Here is a 6,135-nt window from a genome sequence, read left to right as displayed (position 1 = left end):
CAAGTCTGGTTCATCCTTGGTAGCAATTTCCAAACACCTGAAGGTACCACGTTCATCTGTACAAACAATAGGTGTAGATGAGGGGTTTTTCAGCATGGAGGTGGAGAGTATATGACTATCGGGATCAAGATCAGATGTCTCTGTTAAATGGTATATGACTATTGGGATCAAGATCAGATGTCTCTGTTAGATGGTATATGACTATTGGGATCAAGATCAGATGTCTCTGTTAAATGGTATATGACTATTGGGATCAAGATCAGATGTCTCTGTTAGATGGTATATGACTATCGGGCACAAGATCAGATGTCTCTGTTAGATGGTATATGACTATCGGGCACAAGATCAGATGTCTCTGTTAGATGGTATATGACTATCGGGCCCAAGATCAGATGTCTCTGTTAGATGGTATATGACTATCGGGCATAAGATCAGATGTCTCTGTTAGATGGTATATGACTATCGGGCCCAAGATGTCTCTGTTAAGATGCCTTGAATACTGCTTGTGAAGACATCACCGGCGATCATTGCAGGGAATGGTTGCGCCCCCCCCCCCCATCACAAAGGGAAAACATCAGATGTGATGTTGCCGAAAATCTCTGGCCAGACTAACAAGAGCGACAGGACGTCCACCAACAAGGTGGGAAGTTGTAGTGTTGCTCCAAAAATACATGTACTGTATACATACAAAGATACATATCCTTTTTTCTGTGTCCTACAGTATTGTCCCGTATTGACTTTTCCCAGTAAACTTTGACCTACTGTTGAAATCGGTTATCTAAAAAGCTCAGTGTGATACACAATAGCGTTCAGCTAGACACAACTGACCTTCTGGTATAGCACAGTAAGCAGTAAGTGTCAACAGAAAAGTAGAACAAAACTGAAATGTGTATATGACAAACATTTTCAGGGTTGACTGCCATTGGTGGAAAAAACATCCAAACATTTCCAGGGTTGACTGCCATTGGTAGAAAAAACATCCTAACATTTCCAGGGTTGACTGCCATTGGTGGAAAAAACATCCTAACCATTTGTCCAGTACGGCTCACACGATGACAAACAAAAAACACTTTTCATTTTGGTGGCATTGGGCCAATTTACTGACACAATAATTACGGTTTTAAAGCATGAATGAAATGTTTTGGATGAGTTATTACATTTTTTCAGACATACAATAGACGTCCCATAAAACAACAACAGTGACAGTTTAGAGAATGTTAAAATTGTTTTTTAATTATTTATTTTTTAAATGAGCCGAAGCGATTGAGAAAAAATATAAGTGAAAGACAATATGCGGACTTTATGGCAGCCAGGCAAGTTGAGCTCTGAGAATGATTTTACTGAATACCAAGAATTACAGTACTTGAAGTATTACAGTACTTGAAGTATTACAGTACTTGAAGTATTACAGTACTATACATCTGCCTGATTAGTCCCGTATGTGTGGGTGAAAGGCAGGTCACATACAGCTCTTCTACATAAATACTAATATATATTTTGATCATAATTTTCGGGCAACCCCCCCAAAAAAATACTCTTGACTTCCCGATGGGTAAGGGCCTTTCAGACTGTAATGTCAATCCCATTATGTGGTGTAGTGCTCGTTCTGACCTGGGGTCAACTGATACTATTATCCTTATCTACCTCCATGTGCTCTTTCTTCCAAAACATCAGCTCTCCTGATCTATAGTGAGAGTCACCTTACGGTGCAGCTAGCATGCTGTATAACGACTGTATTACGCCTTACGGTGCAGCTAGCATGCTGTATAACGACTGTATTACGCCTTACGGTGCAGCTAGCATGCTGTATAACGACTGTATTACACCTTACGGTGCAGCTAGCATGCTGTATAACGACTGTATTACGCCTTACGGTGCAGCTAGCATGCTGTATAACGACTGTATTACGCCTTACGGTGCAGCTAGCATGCTGTATAACGACTGTATTACGCCTTATGGTGCAGCTAGCATGCTGTATAACGACTGTTTTACACCTTATGGTGCAGCTAGCATGCTGTATAACGACTGTTTAACACCTTATGGTGCAGCTAGCATGCTGTATAACGACTGTTTAACACCTTATGATACAGCTGGTCTATTGTATGACTTTTTAACACCTTACGATACAGCTGGTCTATTGTATGACTGTTTTACACCTTACGATACAGCTGGTCTATTGTATGACTGTTTTATACCTTACGATACAGCTGGTCTATTGTATGACTGTTTTATACCTTACGATACAGCTGGTCTATTGTATGACTGTTTACCACCTTACGATACAGCTGGTCTATTGTATGACTGTTTAACACCTTATGATACAGCTGGTCTATTGTATGACTGTTTAACACCTTACGATACAGCTGGTCTATTGTATGACTGTTTACCACCTTACGATACAGCTGGTCTATTGTATGACTGTTTTACACCTTACGATACAGCTGGTCCATTGTATGACTGTTTTATACCTTACGATACAGCTGGTCTATTGTATGACTGTTTTATACCTTACGATACAGCTGGTCTATTGTATGACTGTTTAACACCTTACGATACAGCTGGTCTATTGTATGACTGTTTAACACCTTACGATACAGCTGGTCTATTGTATGACTGTTTAACACCTTACGATACAGCTGGTCTATTGTATGACTGTTTAACACCTTACGATACAGCTGGTCTATTGTATGACTGTTTTATACCTTACGATACAGCTGGTCTATTGTATGACTGTTTAACACCTTACGATACAGCTGGTCTATTGTATGACTGTTTAACACCTTACGATACAGCTGGTCTATTGTATGACTGTTTTATACCTTACGATACAGCTGGTCTATTGTATGACTGTTTTACACCTTACGATACAGCTGGTCTATTGTATGACTGTTTAACACCTTACGATACAGCTGGTCTATTGTATGACTGTTTAACACCTTACGATACAGCTGGTCTATTGTATGACTGTTTTATACCTTACGATACAGCTGGTCTATTGTATGACTGTTTTATACCTTACGATACAGCTGGTCTATTGTATGACTGTTTAACACCTTACGATACAGCTGGTCTATTGTATGACTGTTCTATACCTTACGATACAGCTGGTCTATTGTATGACTGTTTTATACCTTACGGTACAGCTGGCATGCAAGTATACGGTATCACAACTGTTTTGCACATTTTGGTGCAGCCAGCACACTGTATAACAACTTTATTACACACACAACAGAGAGAAGGATGTACTTCTCTTTAGGAAAATATTATATTTTGATGGAGTTAATTATAAACCATTGACTAGTTTATTCCTTCGCCGACCCTTAACCTAATCTCACTATGGGTGTAAGAGCTTTCAGGGTGAACTTTCACCTCCTTCGCTGTCCGATGATACTTTCTCAGTACTATAGAACGGCTGCGTTATCAGATTGGGTCGTCGGGGACAACCTGGTCAGTCACACGTGTAAAATCACCCTTTGCTGTTGTTGTGCACTTTGTGCTTTGTGACAAAGCCGGTCAACGTCCTACTCACTGTAATGAAACCGGGTTGAAGGAACAAGTGAACTACTGAAATATGAGAAAACTATAGTTTTGGCAAGTCGGTTAGGACATCTACTTTGTGCATGAAACAAGTAATTTTTCCAACAATTGTTTACAGACAGATTATTTCACTTATAATTCACTGTATCACAATTCCAGTGGGTCAGAAGTTTACATACACTAAGCTGACTGTGCCTTTAAACAGCTTGGAGAATTCCAGAAAATTATGTCATGGCTTTAGAAGATTCTGATAGGCTTATTGACATCAATTAGAGGTGTACCTGTGGATGTATTTCAAGGCCTACTGTCACACCCTGACCATAGTTTGCTTTGTATGTTTCTATGTTTTGGTTGGTCAGGGTGTGAGCTGAGTGGGCATTCTATGTTTCATGTCTAGTTTGTCTAGTTCTATGTTTGGCCTGATATGGTTCTCAATCAGAGGCAGGTGTGAGTCATTGTCTCTGATTGGGAATCATATTTAGGTAGCCTGTTTGGTGTTGGGTTTTGTGGGTGATTGTTCCTGTTCCTGTCCTGTGTTAGTTTGCACCAGTTTAGTCTGTTTCGGTTTTCACGTTACGTTTATTGTTTTTGTATTGATTCGTGTTTCCTTTGTTTCATTAAACATGAATCTCAATAGCTACGCCACATTTTGGTCCGACTCTCCTTCACATGAAGAAAATCGTTACACCTACCTTCAAACTACCTTCAAACTCAGTGACTTTTTGCTTGACATCTTGGGAAAATCTATGGAAATCAGCCAAGACATCAGAAAAAAATTTGTAGACCTCCACAAGTCTGGTTCATCCTTGGGAGGAATTTCCAAACGCCTGAAGGTACCACGTTAATCTGTAAAAGCAATAGTACGCAAGTATAAACACCATGCGACCACGCAGCCGTCATACTGCTCAGGAAGGAGACGCTTTCTGTCTCCTAGAGATGAACGTACTTTGGTGCGAAAAGTACAAATCAATCCCAGGACAACAGCAAAGGACCTTTGTGAAGATGCTGGAGGAAACAGGTACAAAAGTATCTATATCCACAGTAAAACAAGTCCTATATCGACATAACCTGAAAGACCGTTAAGCAAGGAAGAAGCCACTGCTCCAAAACCACCATAAAAAAGCCAGACTACGGTTTGCAACCGCACATGGGGACAAATATTGTACTTTTTGTAGAAATGTCCTCTGTTCTGATGAAACAAAAATAGAATTGTTTGGCCATAATGACCATCGTTGTATTTGGAGGAAAAAGGGGGAGGCTTTCAAGCCGAAGAACACAATCCCAACCGTGAAGCATGGGGGTGGCAGCCTCATGTTGTGGGGGTGCTTTGCTGCAGGAGGGACTGGTGCACTTCACAAAATAGATGGCATCATGAGGGTTGAAAATTATGTGGATATATTTGTTGCAAGACATCAGCCTCTCAAGACATCAGTCAGGAAGTTAAAGCTTGGTCGCAAATGGGTCTTCCAAATGGACAATGACCCCAAGCATACTTCTATAGTTGTGGCAAAATGGCTTAAGGACAATAAAGTCAAGGTATTGGAGTTGCCATCACAAAGCCATGACCTCAATCCTATAGAAAACTTGTGGGCAGATCTGAAAAAGCGTGTGCGTGCAAGGAGGCCTACAAACCTGACTCAGTTACACCAGCTCTGTCAGGAGGAATGGGCCAAAATTCACCCAACATATTGTGGGGAGCTTGTGGAAGGCTAAACCAAAACGTTTGACCCAAGTTAAAGAATTTAAAGGCAATGCTATCAAATACTAATTGAGTGTATGTAAACTTCTGAACCACTGGGAATGTGATGAAAGAAATAAAAGCTGAAATAAATAATTATCTCTATTATTATTCTGACATTTCACATTCTTAAAATAAAGTGGTGATCCTAACATTTCCTTGGAATAAATGTGAGCAATTGTGAAAACCTGAGTTTATATGTATTTAGCTGTGGTGCAAGTACATTTCAGATTTTAACAATATCCTGACTGAAGTACCAGGTGGGCGGGGTCGGGCAGTACCCGGTGGGCGGGGTCGGGCAGTACCAAGTGGGCGGGGTCAGGCAGCAGCAGGTGGGCGGGGGTTTAGAAACAGGCTTAATCAAGCACAGCTAAAGCATTTTAAATGATTTTGAATCAATCATACCATTCACCATGCAGAATGTGTCTCAAATGGAACCCTGTTCTCCACATTGAACACTCCCTCAAACCAGAGCTCTATGGGCCCTAGGGAACACTACATCTAACCAGAGCTCTATGGGCCCAAGGGAACACAACATTTAACCAGAGCTCTATGGGCCCAAGGGAACACTACATTTAACCAGAGCTCTATGGGCCCAAGGGAACACTACATTTAACCAGAGCTCTATTGGTCCAAGGGAACACTACATTTTACCAGAGCTCTATGGGCCCAAGGGAACACTACATTTAACCAGAGCTTTATGGGTCTTAGGGAACACTCCCTCTAACCAGAGCTCTATGGGTCCTAGGGAACACTCCCTCGAACCAGAGCTCTATGGGGCCTAGGGAACACTCCATCTAACCAGAGCTCTATGGGTCCTAGGGAACACTCCCTCTAACCAGAGCTCTATGGGTCCTAGG

Source organism: Oncorhynchus masou, chromosome 6 (genome assembly GCF_036934945.1).
Source record: "Oncorhynchus masou masou isolate Uvic2021 chromosome 6, UVic_Omas_1.1, whole genome shotgun sequence".
Classification (NCBI taxonomy): domain Eukaryota; kingdom Metazoa; phylum Chordata; class Actinopteri; order Salmoniformes; family Salmonidae; genus Oncorhynchus; species Oncorhynchus masou.
The sequence above is the reverse complement of the archived record's forward strand: the minus strand, read 5'-3'. Positions refer to the sequence as shown.